Raw genomic sequence first — 12,758 nt, forward strand, 5'->3', positions numbered from 1 at the left:
AGATTGTGCTTCTTCCAGACAGTTAGGCATCATGGTCTAGAGCATCCAAGAGGAATTGTGGATCACCGAGTGACCGAGTTTGTGAAGGTTAGGAAGTCACCTGAAGACTTACCACGAGTGATTGGGCGAGGTCTGTGTGACCTTAGCTCAAGGAGAATACAGTGAGGACTGTGTGTCCTCAGGTTTAAATACCTAGCCGCTCCAACCAGATGTACAACTGAGACAACAGTTGGAACTGGTCTACCAAATCATTGTCTTCACCAAGCTTACTGGTTCTATTTCCTCAACTCTTCCATTTCCTCATTACAGTAGTTGTGTGCTTGTTCATATCTGTTTGAAGACTTTGACTGAAGACTTTCTCAATTTCCTCAGTTCAATTTCTTCAGTCTATTTGTCTTCATCCTATTTTATCCTGTGTTTACGCTTTCTGTACTCTGTGCTTGTCTTCATTTCATCATGATGACCATGCCTATGTTCTGTTATGTTTACATCTGAGTACTTATTTCGCTGCAAGTAGTTCTTTGCTTAGGAATTTCCTCACCCTAAAATTCCTCAGTGAAGAATTCATAAAAATCACCTATTCACCCCCCTCTAGTCGATATAACGCACTTCCAATTGGTATCATAGCAAGGTACTCCCTTGTTCTGTGTGATTTTGGTTTAACCGCCTGGAGTTTTAGTTATGTCGACCGCAGGTATGATCAAGGTCTCTGCTGGGTGTCCTACCTTCGATGGGACGGACTACCCCTACTGGAAGAATAAGATGCAAATGCATCTTGAGGCAATTGATAACGATCTCTGGTATGTTGTGGAAAATGGTGTTCCCTCAGTCACACCTTCTCTGAACGCTACTGATGTGAAGAGATTCAAGCAACTCGATTCTCAAGCGAAGAACATCATATGTGGCCATCTGAGCAAAGGACAGTATGGAAGAGTGAGTGCTTTGGAAACTGCTAGCTTATCTAGGATAGGCTGTCCAAAGTGAATGAAGGAGTCTCAACTCAACGTGACTCTCGTGTTGACGTTCTTCACAATCTCTTCAACCGCTTCAAGAGACTCGACAATGAAAATGTTCAGCAAACTTTCGATCGCCTCACTGACATCTCAAATGAGCTTCAAGCACTTGGTGCCACTGACATCACCGACCATGAGGTGGTGAAGAAATTGCTGAGATCGCTTGATTCCTCATTTGATACTCTGGCACTGATGATACAAGAACGTGCTGATAACAAGTCACTTGATCCCGCTGATATCCTTGAGAGGCTAAACACTCATGAGTTCCAGCTTGCTGAGAAGAGAGATCTCTATGGTTCGAGCTATGGCAGATCACGTGCCCTGAAGGCCAAGGCTGTCTCTGAATCTGAAGGTGAAGATTCTGGTAGTAGCCTTGGTGATCCTGAAGAACTGAGCCAGGAGCTAGCACTGCTCGTGAAGAAATTCCAGAGGTTCTCAAGACGTGGTCGCTTTGGAAAATCCTCAAGGAGCAATGATTCCTCATCCAGTGACTACAAGAAGAGGCTATGCCACAAGTGCAAGAAACCTGGTCACTACATTCAAAATTGTCCTCAGTGGGAAAAGGAATCAAAGAGGAAGAAATACAAGGATTACAGTTCTGATGATGCGACGAAGAAGAAATCTTGAATGTCTTCATCATCAAAATCCTCAAAGTCTTCATCTCATAAGAAGAACAGCTCCAAGAAGGCTCGGGCATTCATTGGCAAGGAAATGGACTCTGAGGCTGAATCTGAGGAACATGAGGCATCTGAGGAGTCCGAGTCTGGTGTGGCGAGTCTAGCTCTCGCTACTGCATTCGTCAGCAAGTCTATCTTCAACTCTGAAGAAAATGGCTTTACCAACAAGGCTGATGAAGACAATGATGACTACACTCCCACCTATTGCTTCATGGCAAAGGGTGCCAAGGTACTCAAATACCCCTCCTCTGTATCAAGTGAGAATGAATCTGATGAAAACCTCAAGCCCAGCTACTCTAAACTTGCTAAGATTGCTGTGAAACAACAAAAGGCTTTTGAAAAGGTTCAACACATACTAGACAAAAGTGATGATATGTTGGGTGAAGAAATGGATCGCACTAAAACCTTGACTGAAAATCTTCAGAGACTTCAGTCTAGGTTTGACAACCTTCAAGGTCATCATAACACTCTCTTATCGGCACATGAGAAGCTTTCTTATGAATTTCTTCAGGGAAAGCAAGATCTTGAAAAGCTAAGAGTGAGTTATGAAGATCTTCGGAAGGAGCGCGATTCATTGCTTGCTCAACAAATCAGCGCTTCTCAGGAAGAATTTGTTCCTCCATGTTTGAAGTGCATTGAACGTGAATCTGCTAATTCTTCACCTGAGTGTTCAAATGCTTCCAATGCTACAAATTCTTCATCTGTCTCTGCTATCACTAATTCCTCATCTGAGGACATTGCTAGTATCACTGATGATGCAGGGCTGAAGGAATTGTATATGACAGGCATGTACAAAAGCCTCAAAGGGCATCTGACTCTTTGTGATGTGCTTAAAAAGCAGATCCTCAGCAGGAACCCTAGGAAAGAGGGTATTGCCTTTGAGAGGAAACTCAATGCTGATGGTACATATTGGAAGCCTGAGCAGTACCCCAAAACCTCATGGGTTGCTGCAAAGGACCTCAAGTTGATCCATCCAATTTATCTGGCTTTACATGTAAATCTTCTCATTCTTCTGATGAGTCATTTGACTGCAACTATAAACTGTTCAAAAATCAGAATGGTGAAGTATTTGCTAGATATGTTGGCACTAACTGCAGGAACGGTTCCCCTATGAAGAAAATCTGGGTTCCCAAAAGGTTCCTTGAAAATCTTCATGTGAATGTCATCATGACACCACCAGTGAAGAATAGGAACCCCAGATCAAACTCTTCATATGGACCCAATTCTTCATATGGATCCAAGTCCTCATACGGACCAAATTCCTCACGTGGATCAAATTCCTCAAAAGGATCAAAGTCCTCATATGAACATCATCGTGCTAACACCTCTGTTTCGCAGGGAAGAGCCAAGGGCTATGAATATGAGCATTATTCTTCTAATCATTATGTTCATAAGTCCTCGAAGAATTTCTCTGCTTATTCATATGCTTATCCTAACTCTTCTTGTGTGAAACGAAATGGATTGGCTTCTTTGCCACCTTTCTCATATGGAGCTCGCAGAGTGATGAACTCTTTGCCACCCCTTCAGATGTGGGTGGTGAAGAAAAAGAGCTAATCTCTTATGCAGGGTCAGGTCTTCAGACGTGCTAAAACGTCTGAAGAATTTGCTGGAGACCTAAGAGTTCCTGAAAGGACGCAGGCTAATCATGAAGAAATGAACTTTCATTTCTCACGTCCTCATACTGCTTTATCCGTTCTATTGCTTGATGAAATTGATCTGATGAATTGATGTCATATTCTTCACTGATGAAGTATATGAGTTCGTAAGCTGCACTAATTCATCTGCAGGATGATCAACCCAAAGCCACTGAGTGGGTCCTCGATAGTGGATGTACAAACCACATGACTGGTGACAAGAATCTTTTGATGGATGCTCCCTTATCTCCATCGCATCTGAAGCATATCATCTTCGCTGACAAAGGCAAAAGCAAGGTATTGGGTCTAGGTAAGGTTGCTATTTCAAAGGATCGGCACATGGACAAAGTCATGCTCGTCGAATCCTTAGGATACAACCTCATGTCTGTCTCAATGCTTTGTGATCTTGATATGGTTGTTGTCTTTGGCAAGTATCGTTGTGTTGTGATCATGGAAGCTGACAATTTCAAAGTCTTCGAAGGCTTTAGGAGAGGAGACTTGTATATTGTTGATTTCTCTACAGGACCACAAACAGCCGTATGCCTACTTGCAAAAGCTTCAGAAGGCTGGCTATGGCATCGATGACTTGGTCATGCAGGCATGAGGAATTTGCACACGCTTGCGAAGAAGAAGCATGTCATTGGCATTGAGAATGTCAAATTCCTCAAGGATCACTTATGCGGAGCCTGTGAAGCTGGAAAGATGACCAAGGCCAAGCATCCAGCGAAGACTATCATGACTACCACTCGTCCATTTGAATTGCTTCGCATGGATCTCTTTGGTCCTAACCATTACTCAGCAGTCACAAATGATGCATCTCTCTATGGCTTTGTTATTGTTGATGATTACTCTTGTTACACATGGGTGCATATTGTCACTTACAAACATGAAGTGCAGGAAGTCTTCAAAAGATTTTCCTCGAGGGCTTCAACCAACTTTGGTGTGAAGATCAAGCACATCAGGAGTGAGAATGGAACTGAGTTCAAGAATTCTGGTCTTGATGACTATCTTGATGAACTTGGTATTACTCATGAGTTATCTGCTCCTTATACTCCTTAGCAGAATGGCGTCGTGGAGCGCAAGAACAGGACTCTTGTTGAGATGGCTCGCAGTATGCTTGATGAATACAAGACGCCTCGTCGTTTCTGGATTGAGGCAATTGATACTGCTTGCCACATCATCAACAAGGTATATCTTCACAAATTCTTCAAGACGACTGCTTATGAACTCCTCACTGACAAGAAACCCAATGTGAGTTATTTCAAAGTCTTCGGTGCTAAATGTTGGATTAGAGATCCTCATCACAATTCTAAATTTGCACCAAAAGCACATGAGGGTTTTATGCTTGGTTACGGAAAGGACTCGCACACCTACAGAGTCTTCAACAACGTTCTTCACAAAGTTGTTGAAACTGTAGATGCGTGGTTTGATGAAACTAATGGCTCGCAAATAGAGCACCTACCTTCTGTGATAGATGAACCAGCACCTAAGGAAACTATCAAGTTCAAGGCTACTGAGGATGTCATTCAGAATCTGCTGAAGAATTCATTCCAGAACGTGAAGAACGTCGAGCTGATGCACCTGAAGAAAATGGTGCTGAAGAAAATGCTGATCAAATTCCTCGACGACAACCAGCTCATCCTCGAGTTGCAAACGAAGTGCAAATTGAGAGAATCATCAATGACATTGAAGCACCAAGTCCTCTCACACGCTCAAAAGCTTCACATTTATCTAACTTTTGTGGGCACTTTGCTTTCGTGTCTATCACAGAGCCCACTAAGGTAGATGAAGCATTTCTGGAGCCTGAGTGGATTGAAGCTATGCAAGAAGAATTACATCAATTCGAGCTCAACAACGTCTGCGAACTGGTCAAACGTCCAGATCATCGCAAGCACAATATCATTGGCACAAAGTGGATCTACCGCAACAAGCAAGATGAAAATGGCCTTGTGGTGAGGAATAAGGCACGACTTGTAGCTCAAGGCTACACACAGGTTGAAGGAATTGATTTCGATGAAACTTTTGCACCTGTTGCTAGACTTGAGGCTATTCGCATTATACTTGCTTATGCTAACCATCATGGTATCACTTTATATCAAATGGATGTGAAAAGTGCATTCCTCAATGGTAAGCTTGAGGAAGAAGTATATGTTGCTCAACCCCCAGGTTTTGAAGATCCAAAGCATCCTAACAAAGTCATCAGACTCAATAAGGCCCTCTATGGCCTCAAGCAGGCCCCTCGGGCGTGGTATGATACTCTGAAGGAATTCCTCATGAATAAAGGCTTCAAACCCGGTTCACTTGACCCAACTCTTTTCACTAAATCTTATGATGGTGAATTGTTTGTGTGCCAAATATATGTTGATGATATTATCTTTGGCTGTACTGACCAACGTTACAGTGATGAATTTGCCTATATGATGAGTGAAGAATATCAAATGTCTATGATGGGAGAATTGAAATCCTTCTTAGGTCTTCAAATTCGTCAACAGCGCAATGGCATATTCATATCTCAGGAGAAAACCTCAAGGATGTACTGAGGAAATTCGGCATGCAAGATTGCAAAGGCGTCAAAATTCCAATGCCCACAAATGGCCATCTATGCACTGATGAAAATGGTATTGACTTTGATCAAAAGGTATACCGCTCCATGATTGGCTCTTTATTGTATTTATGTGCATCTAGGCCAGATATTATGCTTAGTGTTTGCATGTGTGCCCGATTTCAAGCTACACCGAAGGAATCACACCATAAGGCTGTGAAGCATATTCTTCGATATCTAGCTCACACACCAACACTTGGATTATGGTACCCCAAGGGCTCGGCTTTTGATCTCATTGGATATTCAGACTCTGACTATGCTGGTGATCGGTTGGACCGCAAGTCAACATAAGGCACATGTCATTTCCTCGGACGATCTTTGGTCTGTTGGTGCTCGAAGAAACAAAACTGCGTATCACTGTCTACTGCTAAAGCTGAGTACATTGCTGCTGGTTCTTGCTGTGCTCAATTGCTGTGGATGAAGCAAACTCTCAAGGACTACGGCGTCAACGTGAAGAATGTGCCTCTCTATTGTGACAATGAGAGTGCCATCAAGATTGCTCACAACCCAGTTCAGCACTAGAAGACAAAGCATATTCAGGTTCGTCATCATTTTCTTTGTGATCATGTGTTGAAGGGCGACATTTCTATTGAACATGTGAAGACTAAAGAACAGCTAGCCGATATCTTCACAAAGCCCTTGGATGAGAAGAGATTTAGCAAGTTGCGGTGTGAGCTAAATATCTTAGAATCTTTGAATGTTCTTTGAATAGGACACTCATCCAAACACTTATGTAAAATTGATGACTTAGATGTGCAACACATGAAGAAACGTTTTTCTTCAATCAATGAAGACTAACACTCTAAGTGTGAAGAAATTAACGAAGAATTTGATTCTCAGAGCCCTATGACAATTGTACGCGGTGTCTGAAATCATCATTCTTATATGGTGGGTCACACCACCACCAAAAGTTGAAAATCTTCAATTTGAGTTCTTCCTCAGTTTTTGAAATTCCTCAGTTGTTCATATTCTTCAACTTTGTAGTGTCTTCATTGTGTCCCTCGTTTTTCTTCATTGGCTATATATATATATATATATGAGTTTATGTCCTCTACAACATTCACTTATTGCTATTTCTTCAAGTTGCTCTTTCTACTAAGTGAATGTGATCGGACCCTTCCCCCTCTATGCTATACTCAACCAAATCTATTCACAAATTCTTCATGTGCGTTCTATTTGAAACTCGTTCAAAATCTTCACTGTGTCCTTGTCAGCTGAAGAATTTGCGAACGGAACTTTTAACTTATCTTATCTAAATTTTTGGCTTTGCCGCTCAATCCATTCCACATTCCACGATAACACTTATCTTTTCACCCACGATCTCACACGATCGCCACCTCTCAGTACATGGGTGACACATGTCAAGCGAATGAGAAGGGTCAGGGGCACGTTCGTCCAATTTCTTCGGGCGAACAGTTTTTCACCATGGCTATATATACCCCTTCCCTTCCTCTCCTCACTTTTACTCCGCTCGACCTCACTCCAGCTCGAGCTTCTCAAACCCTAGCGCCGCCGCTACTTCATCGTCGCCGGTGAGGAAGAGCTTCACTGCCTCGACCTCGTCGCCGTCGTACTCACGCCGGCTGCGGATTTCTTCACTCCGCCGTCGCCATAGCTGTCTTCCTCAGCCAAGTTAGGGCGTGGAAGATCTGAACTGACGAACTTCACATCTACACTTCCCAGTTCGTCGCGTTCTTCGTCCAGGGTAATTAAAAGTTACTTTTACTACCCTCTTTGATTCAAATAGTTTCTACAAAAATCTTCAAAGGTGTTTTTCTTCAAATCCTCACACACTAAGCACCTCACATGTCATCTGTTCTTGATCCATTTCTCTAAGCAATATTTTTTTAAAGATTCCTCAATTATGTGTATTTCTGATCTGTACCACTCTGGAACCTAAGACAAAGAACGCTTAGTGAAATTCTTCAAGACTCATCTGGTCAAATTCCTCAAACTTGTTCTTTTTGAAAAACCTCTGAGAACGCATATGACCTCTCCAAATTCCTCGCAAATATACTCTGTTCATAGGTACACATGTCCGCTGCTGAATCACTAGGTTCTCATGAACTTAACTCATTTGCAGCGTTCCTCGAAGAAAAGTTGCACACCTCTTAAGAGAATTCTATTGTTCAAATTCCTCAGCTAAAGAAAATGGCTGATGGTAAGAAGCCATAGAAAGGAGGAAAAAGGCCTGAGGTTAATACAGCTTTTGAGATCCCTGATGACATATACAAGGATTACTGCACTCCTGATGAGGCCAAGTTTGGCAAGGAGGACAAAAATCAGCGCAAGGTGCGCATCCAAAGGATAGAGAGGAGATGGGCAAGGGAGTGGAGGGAGTACAGGTATGTCACTCCCAAGTATATGAAGAAATTCGCTCTAAATCCTCCATGCCCAAGACCTCCATTGGCACCTGGCCAAGAAGCAGATCCCACCAGCCTCAAGCGTGATGAGGATTATCCTGATGAATGGGCCAAGTGCCAGGCCAAATTGGCCAGACAAGAAAGAGAAGCAGTGAGGGAATTTCACGAAGACTCTGCTGCTGCTACCACTGTTGAGGCCTCTGCTATCAAGCCAAAGAAGGCCATGTCAAAGAAGCCTGCTCATAAGCCAAGTGCTTCATCTTCAACGCCCTCACGGCCAAGTTCCTCAGCAATGCCCTCACGGCCAGAAACTTCAAAGCCCTCACGGCCAACTCCTCATGCTGCTCCCGCTCCTCCAAAGTCCTCAGTTGCTCTGTACAAATCCTCAGCTCCTGTGCATCTCACCACGTGCCAAAGGACTACATGCATCTCTATTGCCAGGAGCTTCTGCTAGTTCCTCAGCTGCACCAAATTCTTCAACTGGCCCCTCTCTGCTAAAGACAAAGGCCACTGCTGGACGTGCCTCTCGCCCAAGTCCTCACAAGAAGCAGGTCGCCTTCCAAGTGCCATCTGATGAAGATGAAGCTGATGATGAGGAACTTGCCGAAATCATCAGAGACAGGCAGCTCAGGGCCGTTAGAGCCAAAGGCACAAATGTGCCTCTACTTTTGGATCCAAAGTTGATCCTTGATTACATTGATCTCTGGCACAAGGACCCAAACACTCCTATGCCTAATTTCAAGCTGACTCCTGGCCAAAGTCAGGTTTGTGAACTTGACTGAAAAGTTCACTTCCAATGTTGCAGCCCCAACGCAACAAGAAAATCCTCAGGCTGAAGCATCTGCTCAGCCGACTGAAGAAAATGCCAGCACCGCTGATGACAATCAGGCTGCTGAAGACACTCAGAGCACCAGGGCTGATGACTGCGTTCTAGCCGCTGAAGAAATTGCCAGGACATCCACTAGTGGTGCGCCTGAAGAAAATGAAGAAGTCAGGGCAACTGCATCAGTTGTGCCTAAAGAAATTGTCGGTGTACTAAAATAGGGGTGCTCTTTTGTACCTCTTATTTGTGCACGGGCAGTCAGAGCTGCGCCCACGACCACACTTAAGCTGGGCAGAGACAGGAAATCAGAGCCACAAGACGGCTCAAGAAGCAACGCCAAGACAGAGGCATAAAGAGCGAGAGGGCGAAGTGGTTTCCCCCGGCAAGATCCTTGCCAGGGCGGCCTCCATGGCCCGGCAAGGGCCTTGCCCGGGCAGCTTACCCGATGCTAGCAAGGCGCGCCACCCTTGAGCCCCAGTCCCTCCAGCGCCGCCAACCGCGTTGGGACCAAGGCTCGGGAGGCGCCCCTGTGGTGGCATGCAGATCTTTGTGAAGACAAGAACAACACTCTTAATCATAAGAGTGGAAGACAGCGAGCCTCGGCGAGATCCTTGCCGAGGAAGCCCACAAGACCCCCGGCAAGATCCTTGTCGGGGACGACCGCAACGCCACGGCAAGACCCTTGTCGGGGCCCCGGCAAGGCCCTTGCCGAGGGCGTCCGCAAGGCCGCGGCCAGGCCCGCGCCCGCCGAGCTTTTCACCACCAATCCCATGCAGCTGCTAGCCCACCAGCCGGGCAGGCACCTGCATGTCGATGCAAGGCTCCTCTGCCAAACCGGCATCCGCCTACGTGGTGGCATGCAAATCTTCGTGAAGGCTCCACCATCGCGCCACCTCAGCTGCTTGCCTGCCTACATGGCACCACCGCCTCGCTGGCCCAGGCGCGTGTCGAGGCGGGGCGAAGCGGTGGTAAAGTGGAGGGGTCACGTCAGGGGCGCATTAAATGCGTCTTGTCCCATAATAGCTAGCGATAAGCTTCACCACAGTACCCCGATGCCACCTCTTGGTGCCACTGTGGTGATCCCTTTTCCTATAAAAGGAGACCCAGGGCATCCAGGAGAAGGATTCGGACTCTTGGACAAGTTACGCCCCTTGTAGCTAGTTTGAGGACCTCAAGAACACATATATACACATCCAAGCAGGACTTGGGTATTACGCATCTCTGCGGCCCGAACCTCGGTAAACGATCCGCGTGCTTGAACTGACTGCTAATCCTGCTCTCCTCACCACCCAGCGCCCCGCAACCGCAGAAGGGATCCTCGTGATCCCATAGGTGTCATTTCCCACCGACATCTTTGGCATGCCAGGTAGGGGGCGCAGTAGTGAGCATCTGGTTTTGCATCCAGTGGCACAACTCTTCATCGCCGTGGCTTCCGAGGAAGAAGGCGACCAAGAGAGCAGCCCTGCCGGCGGGTGCGGCGAGCGTTCGCGCGACAAAAAGAAAAAGAGCTAAGTCATGCGAAACCTTAAGAAATTCGCTTTTTATATATGAGGTTATTGTCCCCGAAGGTCCTGCCCTATGTATGAAAGCCTGCACGCAAAGGAGCCCTTCCGCGATTGGCAATGCCCTTGTTCTATTTCGAGTCCGCTCAACAGCTCAAGCGGCCGCGTCAAGAGTGGCAGGGTAGCCTTCCGCAATTGGCAATGCTCTCGATTCTGACTCGAGTCAAGCTCGGCAGTTCGAGCGCCTGCGTTGAGAGCGGCAAGGTGGTTCGCTCGGCTGCAAGAACACCCGGCATGCCATTGGGGATCCGTCCTCAAGGTGCCACCCTAGGTTTACGTGCCGGCAAGCCTACCCGATTAGCATAGGGTGGACATACAAAGGGAAGATTAAACAGGGAAATAACATGCATTTTGTCAAAAGTACTACAGAATTATATTACATCAATTGTTGTTGCGGTCCTAACTAAAGATATGAATTGTCTTGGTTATGAACCCGCAACGGCAACAAGGAACGGGGCGCCTAGTCCCGGCGCTGGCCCTCCACCCTCTGGATTCCGCCGATGCGGCTGATGACGGGCTCGATGCGCTCCTTGATCCCTGAGAGGTCTGCATCGCCCGGCAAGTTGTTCAGCCCGGCGTCGAAGTCGAGGTCGGGGTTCCAGAAGGCCAGCTTGGTGAGGACCTTGGTCATGGCGCCCTGGCAAATTAGCCGGGACTCGTCGGCCAAGGAGCTTGCCCGGTTGGACTCGAGCTGCTCCAGGGCCCCGAGAACAACCTCGAAGAACAGGGTCAGCTTGGGTAGTCCCGCTGCGCTCTGGGGCGTACCTCGCATTTGGCATCCCCATGGTAGCCAGCTGCATGGTGATCCTGCCGGCGACGTCCTCAAGGCGGCCGATCCAGCGGTTCTGACCATCCATGAAATCCTTGTGGGTGGCGGCCTCGTTCTTCCGCAGCTGCTTCTCGGTCTCCAGCTCCTTGGCCAGGGTCCCTTCCCGGGCCTTGGCCTCCGAGAGCATCCCCTCAAGGCCCTCCAGCTTCAGCTTCAGGTCCCTGATGGAGTCGTTGGCCTTGGAGAGCTGCTCAGCCGTGCCAAGGATGGCGCCTTGTGCCTCCGTCAGGGCACCGTTGAGCGTGTCCTTCTCCTCGGCCAACTTCAGGGTCTGGTCCTTCAGCCCGTCCCGCTCCGCCTCCAGCTCCTTTACCTTGCCGGCGTGAACCAGAGCCTGGGCATCGAGCGCCTCTTTGTGCCTCTGCTCTAGCTCTTGGGTCCGCTGCACGACAAGTTTCTCCACCTCCTCGTCCTTGGCGCGGAGTTTGGCGTCGATGTCCGCCTCGCGCTTGGCGAGGTCCTCCTCCTGGGAGTTCAGCTCGGCCTCGCGCTGAGACCGGATGGCCTCGGCCTTGGAGGCCTCCTCCCTCGCTTCGTCCCGGGCCTTTTCAAAGTCGGCCTGCTTCAGAAGGAGCTCCAGGTCGCGCTGCATCAGCTGGCCTTGGGCGGCCTTCAGCTCCTCGTGGGCCTGGCGGAACCAAGCCTGCGCCTCGGCGACGCGCTCCGCGAAGTCTGCTTCCACCTTGTGCGCCACCGCCTCTTTGGATTTCGCTTTGTCCAGACGGGCGCGGTGGAGCGCCTGAAGCTTGTTGTAGCTCGCGCGCATGATCTGGAGGAGCCGCTCCTCTTGGGTGCCGCCGCCAGCGCTCGGTTCGTCGATGACCTCAAGCCCGGCGGCGGCGAGCACTTCGTCGTCAAACGCCTCCCCCTCAGCCGGTGCCCTGACGCTTGCCGTCCCTGGGAGGTGAACGAACACGTCGTCGCTCACCTTCAGGTACTTGCCCGAGCCAGGGGCAACCGACGAGGAGGGTTGGTCGTCAACCACCCCCTCCTCGGCAGAGGCCTTGCCGGCCTCCTCCTTGGCAGAGGCCTTGCCGGCCACCTCCCCAGCGGCGCTCTTGCCGGCCTCCTCGGCGGCGCCCTCGCCGGTCTCCCCGACGAACCCCTCGACGGCATTCTCGGCCGCGGTTTCGGCGGCCTCCTCAGTGGTGACCTTCTCAGCCTCGGCCATGGTGTCCGCGGCAGCCTCCTCGATGATGGTGTTGGTGTCTCCCTGGTCTGCCGGGGGAGGGGGACCTGGACGCCAAAAGGGGAA

The sequence above is a fragment of the Triticum aestivum genome, chromosome 2D, assembly GCF_018294505.1.
Source record: "Triticum aestivum cultivar Chinese Spring chromosome 2D, IWGSC CS RefSeq v2.1, whole genome shotgun sequence".
Lineage (NCBI taxonomy): Eukaryota > Viridiplantae > Streptophyta > Magnoliopsida > Poales > Poaceae > Triticum > Triticum aestivum.